This window comes from Dasypus novemcinctus, chromosome 1 (assembly GCF_030445035.2).
Source record: "Dasypus novemcinctus isolate mDasNov1 chromosome 1, mDasNov1.1.hap2, whole genome shotgun sequence".
In the NCBI taxonomy this organism is placed as follows: Eukaryota; Metazoa; Chordata; class Mammalia; order Cingulata; family Dasypodidae; genus Dasypus; species Dasypus novemcinctus.
In genome coordinates, this window is record NC_080673.1 from 40,443,862 (window position 1) to 40,455,923 (window position 12,062).

General features: G+C 43.2%; 1 protein-coding gene across 1 annotated transcript in view; it reads left to right on the forward strand.

The window, feature by feature from the left end:
- Positions 1-10,402, forward strand: part of TIGD4 (tigger transposable element derived 4) — a 60,425-nt gene extending 50,023 nt beyond the window's left edge. The window contains exon 5 of the transcript XR_011648534.1: positions 5,165-10,402. The gene's annotated coding sequence lies outside the window, so the exon portion shown is untranslated. The remainder of the gene's footprint in view (positions 1-5,164) is intronic.
- Positions 10,403-12,062: the final 1,660 nt, after the last annotated feature.

The following is a 12,062-nucleotide window of genomic DNA, read 5'->3' on the forward strand; positions in this document are numbered from 1 at the left end:
GGTTACAAGTCTGAGCTTTATGGTGCTTAGTAGAGTGCCTGGCACACTGTAAGCAATCAAAAATGTAGTCGTAAGAAAGAAGCCCTCCCCGCCCCGCCCCCCCCCCCCCCCCCCCCCCCCCCCGGCCCTCTCAGTCATCTCATCCACCCCAAGGTTTCACCACGGAGTGTTCCCACAGAACACCCTCCGCGTTGTACTGGAATCTGTTCCTGCAGAAGGGGTCTGTTTTCTCTTCACTCTAGAAGAGAGGGACCCTGTCCTTACCATTTTTGTAGTCCCAGTGAGTAGCACAGTGTGGGGTACTAGAGATTCTCTTGTTTATGTTTGCTTGTTGTATAACAAATGACGGAACTCCGGTGTGGGCAACCTTAAGGTCCGTGTTTTCAAAACTGTAGATTTATGCTTCTAATTGCCGGCTAAACATTTTCAATGTAAATGTCTCTGTTTAGCTAAAACCAAACTCATGGTTTGGAACCACCATTCTTCTAGAATGACTCGAAATTGCAGCATGGTCCCTGTCTCCTCTCCCTCACCCTTGGCATACAGTCCCACCCCACCCTGACCCCAATCCTGAGGAGTCTCCCTTCCCTGCTTTCTCATCCAATCCATTTTTTTCTATTCCCAGAATCACATCATGGCCGAGCCCTTATCCCTAGGCTGATACAGTAGCCTCCTGACTGTTCTTACCTCCCAACTCACCCCATGCTGATCCATCAAGGCACACTGAGGCCAAATCATTCTTAAAGCACCGTTTCGGCTCTGTCACTCTGTATCCCCCATTACCTAGCCTTCAGGTAGGAAGAGTCAAGGTGGCAGAAACATTGAGTGGGACTTATGGGGAAGATGGCAGAATAGGGAATGTCAGGACGCAGTCCTTCCTCCAAAACAGCTATTAAACAGGCAGAAACTGTCTGCAAGAACTGTTCTGGGGGAAGCGGACTTGGCCCAATGGATAGGGCATTTGCCTACCACATGGGAGGTCCATGGTTCAAACCCTAGGCCCCCTTGACCTGTGTGGAGCTGGCCCATGTGCAGTACTGATGTGTGCAAGGAGTGCCCTGCCACGCAGGGGTGTTCCCTGCGTAGGGGAGCCCCATGTGCAAGGAGTGCGCCCCGTAAGGAGAGCCGCCCAGCGCGAAAGAAAGTGCAGTCTGCCCAGGAATGACACCACACACACAGTGAGCTGATACAGCAAGATGATGCAACAAAAAGAAACACAGATTCCCGGTGCTGCTGATAAGGATAGAAACAGTCACAGAAGAACACACAGCGAGTGAACAGAGAGAGCAGACAACTGGGGGGGTGGGAGGGGAGAGAAAAAAATGTGGTATGTACATACAATGGAATATTATTCAGTCCTGAAAAGAAATGAAGTTCTGATACATGCTACAACATGGTTGAATCTTGAAAATACCATGTTAAGTAAAATGTCAGGCACCAAAGCAAATATTGTATGATCTCACTTGCCAATTACACCTCCATAGAGCTGCTTAGTAGCGAGAGAGACAGAGACAGAGGCAGAGAGAGGGAGAGAAAGACTACTTCTGGTTAAGAAACCAACAGCCAGAAAAGAACAATGAGAAGAGAAGAATAATGGTGAGAAACCTGGAGCCAAGGTTAAGGTATAGGGTGAACATGCCAGCACTCTTTTGACCCCCATACTGTGGAAGGTTGGGGTCCTGCCCTGGACATGGTAGACTGAGGGGAATTCACCTGACAGAGCCATCCAGGTTCCTGATTCTGCTCTGCCTCAAAGCGTTCTTTCCAGAACCAGTGACAGGCTGTGATGTGCTTTCTGTGATGAAGGGAACCCACATTTCCAAACTGGCTCTGGGATGGACCTCACTCATCAGAGAAACAAGGGCTATTAAGGATCTGCCTATTCTGAACCATGCCTGACTTTCTCCTTCTAAGCCAAAGTCAGATGGCTTTCTGGGTGAAGAGTGAGACATTACTCACCATGACAGCACCCCATGGCACTAAGCACTGTGTGTGTGTTTTGGGGGGTAGGGTAGCCTGCATTTGGGGACCTTCCTAGGCTTATTGTGTGCTGATCACATGGTAGGCAGGGCTTGTGAAGTGGCTTGTGGTGACCATGCTCAACCTCAGCAACTACCACTTATTACGTGACCACTGAGTCCATGGTTTATAAAGGACAGCCCTAACAGAACTCCTTTCAGCTAGATTTAAACCTCTGGAAGGGGCCACGGATTTATCATTACATTTTATGCACTTGCCTTTAAGTGCTGTAGGAAGTAAAAAGTGGAGTTATAAACCAAAAATACAATAGTACTGGCACTTATATTTACCCAAGTTGTTACCCTCTCTGGAGATCTCTATTTCTTTTTTTTATTATTATTAATTTATTTATTTCTCTCCCCGTCCCCTCACCCCCACCCCCGGTTGTCTGTTCTCTGTGTCTATTTGCTGTGTCTTCTTTGTCCACTTCTGTTGTTTTCAGCACGGGAATCTGTGTTTCTTGTTGTTGCATCATCTTGTTGTGTCAGCTCTCCGTGTGTGCAGCACCATTTTGGGCAGGCTGCACTTTCTTTTGCGCTGGGCGGCTCTCCTTACGAGGCGCAATCCTTGCGCTTGGGGCTACCCTATGCGGGGGACACCCCTGTGTGGCAGGGCACTCTTTGCCCACATCAGCGCCGTGCACGGGCCAGCTCCACATGGGTCAAGGAGGCCTGGGGTTTGAACCGCGGACCTCCCATGTGGTAGACGGACGCCCTAACCACTGGGCCAAGTCCGCCGCCTGGAGATCTCTATTTTTAATGTGGCTTTGATCCATTGTCTCTTGTCCGTTCCTGTCAACCTTCAGCACTCACATTTGCATGTCTTGTAGGACTGATCTAGTAGTGAGTGACAAATGCCCTCAGCTTTTGTTTATCCGTGTATTAATCTTACCCTCATTTTTGGAAGACACTTTTGCTGGATACAGAATTCTTGGTTGACAATTTTTTGCTGTCAGCACTTTAAGTGTGTCATCCCATTGTCTTCTTGCCTCCATGGTTTTCTATAAGAAATCGACGCTTAATCTTATTGTGGCTCCCTTGTCGTAACATGTTGCTTCTCTCTTGCGGCTTTCAGATATCTTTGGCATTTGGCAACTTGGCTAAGTATGAGTCGGTCTGGATTTGTCTTGTTTGGAGTTCATTGAGCATCTTGATGTGCATGCTCATGTCTTTCATTAAATTTAGGAAGTTTTCAACTATTATTTTCTCTGCCCATTTCTCTCTTCTTCTTCTTCTCGCAGTGCATGTACTAGTACGCCTGATGGAGTCCCACAGGTTCCTAGGCTCTGTTCACTTTTCTTCATTCTTTCCTCTTTCTGCTCCTCAGACTGGATGCTTCCAATTATCTTTAAGTCCTCTGATTCCTTTTTCTGCCAGCTCCAATCTGCTATTGAACTCCTCTAGGGATTTTTAATTTCTCTTACTGTGGCTTTCACCACTGTTTTGTTCCTTTTCCTAATTTCCATCTCTCAATTGCTACTCTCTTTGTGTTCATCTTTTTCCTGATTTGTTTTAGTTCTTTGCATATATTTTCTCAGCTCTTTGAGCATATTTAGGACGATTTTTTAAAAAAGTCTTTGTCTGGTATATCCTAGGTCTAGTCTTCCTCATTGCTATTTCTAATGCTTTACTCTTCTCCTTTACCTGGGCCATCACTTTCTTTTTCTTTACTTGTTTTGTAATTTTTTGTTGAAACCTGGACATTTTGATATTTTTGTGTGTTATGACTGGAATTTTTTAGACTCTGAGGCATCTGTACCTTAAGCTTATATCCAGCTAGTATTATGATAGAATTTTTCTTGAGTGCCAGGAACTAACAAAAAGAAGAAAAGAAGAAGGGGAGGAGAAAGGGGTAGAGGAGGGCAAGAAAACACCTTTCCCAGACTGCAGGTTTGACCTATGCAAGTGTTCTCCTTCAGGGTTTATCTGTACAATGAGTCTGGAGAAAAACTCCAGCCAAAGCGTAAGGGCTGCCCTCATTCTTTCTGCACATGCATCCCCTCATGACATGGGCATGTGTCCTAGGAACCTTCTCCCCACTTTCAATTGGTCTCGAATGTCCCCTCTTTTCCCAGGAAACAGTGTCCTCATGGTCTTGGGCACTGCACTGCATGTTCTACAGCCCTTGTTCCAGGCAGTGAGACTTGACTGCTTGCACACAGCATACTGCAGGAGGGTTCTGTGAACTGCCTTCTACATGCAGGACAAGTTCTGGGATGGCGTGTCGATCAGGCCACCACCAGACAGATCGGGCCAGACACAGATGCTCCCAGTATGTGCATGAGGATTACTCTGCTCCCTCGGGAACTGGGATCATTGATCTACACTGGGAGTGTGGGCTGGCTTCCCCCCTCAGTGAGGGGTTGGGGAAGGTCCAGCCAGGAGATCCCGCTGCCTTTAAGTGGTCTTTTTTTGTGATTCGATGTTCACCTAGTATCTGCAGTCCTTTAACTCTTTCCTGGAGTTTGAGAAAGATATTTCCGCCAATTCTTGCTGGTTGTTCAAAGTTTCTGTGGGGAGGTGGAGCCCTGAAGCATCTCACTCTGCTGTCTTGATCTGGGAGGGGCTGTTTTAGCTCATTTTTATAGCTGACATTGACATTGTCCATGCAACACATCTGTCTCTCCTGTACCTGCCTGTACAAGCTATGTGATGGGCCCAATTTTAGGAACTCAAAGTAAAACAATGCACTCTGAGAAATAAGCAGATCAATCAGGAGGGGAGGACAGCTCATACACACCAGAGTCATGCTACCAAGGGAAAGAGGAGTGTTTAATTACACTGTGGAAAGGCAGGTGTATCTGCAAAACCAAGGAGCACAGAAAGGAGAAAGGAAGCCCCATTTGAAATACAGGAGGAGCAAAGGTATGTGACATTTACCATGAAGGGAATGAAAAACATTCTACTATTCTTGAAGGCAGCTCAGCAAGATGCCATTTCCTTGGGACTTTCTGGAGGGGAAGGTTTATGGAGGCAAATGATAATATGAAATGGTTAGGCGTTATCAATACAAAACATGAAACTGTGCAAAACATGAGACTGTAGACAGAAAATGAATGTGTGCCTTATTGTGTTTAACTTTTTCTCGTGGTTGCTAAATAATGTGGTGCCCTCCATCTTTCTAAGAGTTCGCTTGTCTTTTGCAGATGTGAAGTAAACAGCCTTCTTTCCCTCCGCTGAAGCAGCAGCATTCCAATGACAGGTGCACATTTAGCGGAGGTTGGTCAAGAAAAGTTTGCAGCATTGTTAGATGACACTGGGGCTGTGCCAAACGCTTGGTGTAGGAGGTGCTGTCCAGAGAGCCACTGCAGGTCACCGCCCTGGCTTCCGGGCTCCCTGGCTGCTGAAACCGCTGCCCTGCCCTGTCCTGCCCTCCTTTCTGTGGCTTCAGTCTGCATAACCCGCTGAGTGCTGGGAGGAGGAGAGAAGGAGGAAGCAAGTCATTCAAAACCTACCACACTGCTGAAGACTTTGACTTAAGCGTAGATTTAACCTGTAGTAAGAAATGAAGGCTGGAGCACAGAGGGGAAGCCTGAAACACCCTCATGCGTTTCCAAAGCGCACCACAAAGGGGGATACAGCAATAGGGCTAAGATGCAATTCAAGAGAAATATCTTCAGGGAGCACCCAATGGAAATGTTGCCAGGGGGTGTCTCACTCGTGGCCACCAGTGTCCAGCTGCAAATAGAAGCCATGTCCCTAACGTGCAGGGCAGGAACCGGGCATTCATTTTTTGTATACTCCACTCTCACACACCATGTTTAACAGTGACAGATAAGGCTCAGAAGGAGTCCCGAGAATGCCAGAGGCTGGCTCTCCCAAGGAGAAAACATGAAGTGGTTTCATTGCTTCTGCTCTCCGCAGAGCCTTGTAGAAGACACTCATCCTTTTAAGCAACCAGCCTCGAGGTCAGGCCTGAGAAGCAGAGACTCCTGTGACTCCTTTGTTTTCCTCAGGAGGGTTTTGTCCAGGTGAAGCACAGCACTGGGACCCGTGCCAGAAACTGCTTTTACTCTCATGGTCCTATTCTGAAGATTTATAGATTCTTATTTGCAGGCTTAGAACGGAGTTCAGTTTCACATATTAATATTTCCCTTTGCTCAGTAAATGATCGCCACCCCCCATCTTTTCCAGAAGTCACATGAAAGAAGAAATATTTTTTCTCTTCCTGCCTCCAAGGTCACTGGAAATCAGATGGAGATACAGGGGTAACCACCTACTCCCTTTACTTTGTTGGTTGGTTTGGCCCAGGGCACCGAGTATGACTGGATAGTTCACCCCAAACCATGACATCACTCCGGGTTCCTGTTTCACTGGAAAAAATATCTCCGCAGGAAGAGGACTTGCCCTGAACCTTCTTCCTGAAGACTCTCTGATCTTGACAGCGCAGAATCTTTCTTCTAATCTGCACAGCTCTGAGTCTCCACTCTACGGCTGGGGTCTCCAGCAGACACACTTGGGCAGAGAATTACTAGAGAATTTATTACTCTGTTGAGGGCTTCAAACTCTATCAATTTTTGAATGTTGTTTAGGCACTGCTGTAACATGAAAGTTTTGTTTTTTGATTTCTATGAGTATGTATTATGGTATATCTGCTGTTATAAATCATTTTAATTAATGAGTTGGTATATTCCATCCTTATGCATACCCTACAGAGCCTGAGAATCCTGAAGAAATTACTGTATATGTTCAGTTCTTATATACCCTGGAATAGCTCTCGCACTATGTATACAAAATGTGAGCCCAAGTGGAGGTTTTGAAACTGGCTTGTTTTCTCCTTGAACTGGACATAGGTGGGAGGCTGTTGTATTGTTTTGTTTTGTTCTGTTTTTTTTCTTTTTCCTTCCAAATAACTCTTATCCTTTGATATAGAGAAGGACACAGAGCTAACTATTTAATTGCAAGGACAAGCACCAAGAACATGTAAGGAACATAGTGTGAAAAAAAGAAGGGTAAAAAAAATTTGGAGGGAGGGCAAAAAAGGCCTTCTTATACAATATAATACATTCTCAAGGGAAGACAACAGTCATAAAATTTAGAAAAGTAAATGGAGAAAATAAAAAAGTCACTCATAATCCCACCACTCAAAATTAATCTGTTAACATTTTGATATATGCTCTTCCTGAGTTTTTCAATGTGTGTATGTATATTTGTGTATGCATGTATCTGTGTGTTTACATATGATTTTTACATGTTTTGTAATGTGCTTTTTAATGCCATTATCATAACAATCTTTTATGTCAATATGTACTAAAACATCATTATATGTATGTGTCACAATCTACCCAATAAATTCCCTCTTACTTAGGTTTTTTGCATCAAACGAATCAACCAAGTAAGTCCTAAAGATTCTGGCTCTAAATTCCAGAAAAGAACTTTACCAATTCAAAAGAATTAAGTATAATGGGTTTCAAGGGGAAACTAGCCATGGAAAGCCATGGAAATAAACATTGTTTCATGTGCTGAGGGTGAATATGAGGAAAATTGGATAATGGATATAAAAAGTATTGAATCTGTGATGTCATAGAAAAATGTAGTTTTGAAGTTAGATAGATAAAGGTTATAATTATTTTCTTAGGCAAGTTTGAGGCTCAACTTTTTAAATCTGTAAAACAGGAAAAATTGTTTCTACATAAATAAGCAACTACAGGAGGAATGGAGGTAAAATGGTGGAGTAGGAAGCTTCAGGAATCAGTCCTTCCACCAGAACAACTATTAAACAGTCAGGAACTGTCTGAATCAACTATTTGGACACTCCAGAGTCCAGTAGAACACCGTGCAGCACCAGGGAAGAGTGAGAGGAAGAGACTAGTAAACTGGAGTAAATGCCAGTGAATGGCTCTCCATACAGAGGTTGCCATCACCCATCCCCTACTCTTGTGGCAGGCAGCAATGGAGTCTTACCCCTAATGGAAATTGCTGGTGCCAGCAAGGGGCATAAAGACTTAGTTCCACAAGATCCACAGGGATGGTGAGGATGGATGCCCCAGTAGCTCATCACTGCATTTTTTCCCCATAGCATCCTAATAGGTGTGAAATGATATCTCATTGTGGTTTTGTTTTGCATTTCCCTAATGTCTAATGATGTTGAGCACCTTTCCATGTGCTTATTAGCCATTTTTTATTTTGGGGGAAATTTCTATTCAGATCATCACCAATTTTTAAGTGGGGTTATTTGTCTTTTTATTATTAAGCTGTAAGAGCTCTCTACGTATTCTGTGTACAAGTCTCTTATCAATCTATAACAAAGTATTTTTAAAAAATTTCTCCTATTCTGCAGACCGTCTTTTCACTTTTTTGATGGTGTCCTTTGAAGGACAAATGTTTGTGATTTTGATGCTGTCCAGTTTGTTTTCCTTTTGTTGCTTGTGCTTTTGGTGTCATATCAAAGAAACCATTGCCCAATCCTAAGATCATATAGATTTAAACCTTGTTTTCTTCAAAGAGTTTCATAGTTTTAGGACTTACATTTAGGTCTTTGATCCATTTTGAGCTAATATTTTATAAGGTGTGAGGTAGGGGTCCAATTTAATTCTTTTGTGTGTGGAGATCCAGTTGTTCAGCATCATTTGTTGAAAAAACTTCTTTCTTCACTGAATGGTAACAATTTTTGTTTTAAAGTCTATTTTGTCTGATATCAGTATAGTTACTCTGCTTTCTTATGGTTACTATTTGCATGATATATCTTTTTCCATCCTTTCACTTTCAATATATTGTATCTTTGAATCTAAGGAGTGTCTCTTACAGATAGCATATAGCTGGATTTTATTTTTTAATCTAATCTGACAAGCTGTCTTTTGATTATATTGTTTAATTCACTCACATTGAATGTTCTTTTTTTTTTTTTTTCTGTTTTTGTTGTTGTTGTTGTTGTGCTTTTTTTAGGAGGTACCAGGGATTAATCCCAGGACCTCATACATGTAATGCAGGTGCTTATCCACTGAGCTACACCCGCTCCCTAATGTTTTTATTGATATAGATTTATGTCTGCTAATTTACTTTCTTTTCTGTTTTACGCCTTTTTTGGATCCTCTGTTTTTCCTTTACTCCCTTCTTCTGCATTAAGTGAATATCGCCCTGTGTGCAACACCTTAATTCCTTTCATGTTTTTTCACTAAATATTTTTATGTTTTAACATTTTTCCTTTCATTAACTAGAGAAGTTGTGAGCTTGCAAAATAATCGTGCATAAGATACAGGATTCCCATACATCATCCCACCATCAACACCTTGCATTATTGTGGAACATTTGTTAAAAATATGAAAGAACATCATCAAAATATTACTACTTACTAGAGTCCATAGCTTACATTTTGGTTTATTCTTTCCATAAACCATCCTATTATTAACACCATGTATTAGTATTGTATATTTGGAATAGTTTATGAGAGCACATTATCATATTTGTACTGTTAACCCTAGTCCATTATCCACTACAGGGTTCACTGTGTTATACAGTCCCATGTATTGTACAATCTATCCAAGGTATACACTCAGTGACTCTCAGTTTCATCAGAGAGTTGTGCTGTCATCACCTCAATTTTAGTATGTTTTCCCTACTCTAACAGAAGAAAAAATTCCCAAACATTTTTTGTTCTCCTTTTTTGGTCTTTAGTGAAAATGGAGAAGAGTAAGTCACCACTCTGTGGATGCAAACCGTTCATCTACATGAAAAGTGTTATGAAGTCGTTTCTCAAAAGCCTTCCTCTCTTTCCAGGCTGAATAATCGTGCTCTCTTTCACCTCTGCCCAAAGACCTCATTGTATTAATACTACCTTTTGGTCATCTTCATTTCTCTTCTTGAACCCTTTCCAGGTATTAATACTTAAGCCACAGCCTCTTGTGAATGTGACTTCCCAGTCCTCTTGGGTTCTGGAACCTAAAAGTGGACAAAGAGCCTTGTCACCATCAGAGAGGTTGCTGGGAGATGACCTCATGTTCTAGCAAAGCTCGGTGGGCACTTCACTCCATGAACAAACCACCGTGATGTCTTAGCTCCAGGATCCGCTCCCTCCAAAGCTCAGATGTTTCTCAGTTTTGCTCTAAATTACCTAGTCATTTATGCTTTTATTTTTCATTTCCCCTGAGGTACCATCTTTTATATGCACCTAGTAATTATTTTCTAGTCTCCCAATTTCTTCACTGCCTCTAAGAGAAAGTAAATTTAACATATTTTACCATGCACAAAGGTTTTGAATATCTTTGCATTAAAAAATTGGAAGGAAAAGCATGAAAATCTTAACAGTAATTTTCTCTGTAAAGTGGGATTTACTTCCTTCTTGTCTCTCTTAATTTTAAAATTTTTCTACAAGTCACATATTACAGGCTTAATTTAAAAAAGCACACATACAAGCAAAAAAATAAAATTGGAAAATTATCTCCCTACTGCTTTTCAGGAACTCTGTCTTTGCTCCAGGGACAACAAGGAAAATCTGAAATGCCTGTGTTAAGTAACTGGCCTACATGAGAGGTTCCCCCAGGACACAAAGCTGCACTTGGCCTTAGGGTGACCAACTTCTCCAGTCTGCCCAGGATTGCCCCAGTTTTGGGTGCTGAAAACCCATATCCAGGTAAAGTGGGACGGTTGGTCACTGCACCTCTCCCCCCTGTCACTCCTCTCCATGGCACTCCACGGTCTTCTTCTGAGCTCTATTGTGGCACTTTGCTTATGTATCTTGCTTAGCCATTTCCAGGCAGGCTCAGCTCTTGTGGTCCTTGGGGACAAGAAAAAACCCCAGGAGCATCATCTGTGCCTGTGGGTTCAAGTAAAGCTCATCAGTAGTCAGAAAACAAATGGGAAGAGGCGATTGAACCGAGCCCCCTACCAAGGAGAGGGAGTGAGAGCAAAGCCTTTGGGACCAGAGAGGAAAGAAAAGATGAAGATTCAATGGAAAAGGCAATGTTGCTAAGCGGTACTAGAGATCCGTTTGAGACCTTTAACATTTGTGCTCAGGCATCAGGTGGGTCAAGGGAGCTGCCTGAAGGGCACCTGGAAGAAATGAGTCAAGAGGCCCAATCCACAGTGTGGGAAGGTCAGACAGGCAGTGAGTGCACAGAGAAGAAGAAATCTGTCTGCACAGATATGAAGGCCAAAGAAGAGGCCCAAGAACAGACCAGAAGGGCCTGGATTCTGGCCCTTTAATATTCAGGATTCCAGAAATCTCTTTCTAAGTGAACAGGAAGTGTTTTATGTTGTAGGTACCATGGCTCTAGAGAGAGGTCAGTGGTTTGGGTCCTGGGGTCCAGTGCATTAGGCTAAGGGATCAAGTGAACACAAGCGTCAGAGAAGGAAAGAGAATTTTTTTGAGAAAGTTCCTTAATAAGTTGTTAGACATTGTCGTTTGCTTTTAACAGCCATGCCCGCCTTCCACTATGGCCAGCTGTGACTCTCCAAAGCAGCTGGACTGCATTGCTTCCCAGCAGGAGGGCTGGCCCAGGCTGGGAGTCAAGCGCGTTATGTTTCTATCAGGTGTGTAGAGATTTCAGTCAAGGATTTCAGCCTCTGCCTCTGCCTCCCCACATCAGCTAGTGATGTAGGACCAGATGCTTGTTGGTAGAGCAGGTGCATGTGGAGCTGCTAGAGGGAAGAAATGAGCTGCCTGTGTGTTTCCTTCCTCTTTTCTTATGTCCACTGGGGACATGAACAACAAATGTGAAGCAAAGGAAGATGTGAAGAGCAAAAAGCCTCTATTATCTCAACTCTCTGTCCAAGGGCTCTAAGTTAGTGGTTCAGAACCCTGGCTGTATGTTATAGTTACATAGGGGTAGCTTAAAAACACATGTGCCAGGTCCCTACTCCTAGAGATTCCAATGTAATTGGCTTGAATTGGGATCTGGGATAGCTACTTTTTTTTTTCAAATTCTTTAGATGATTCTAATGTATAGCCAGGGTGAGAACCACTGGTTTTACCTTTGGCAGAGCAACTAAATAGGTGATTATTCAGGGATGGTTGACTAGGGTAGTGGTAAAGGGGCTTAGAGGATCTTCTTTGTTCCAGTACAAGGGTGTTAAACCCTGGAATTGTTCCAGTCGCTGATTTTTATT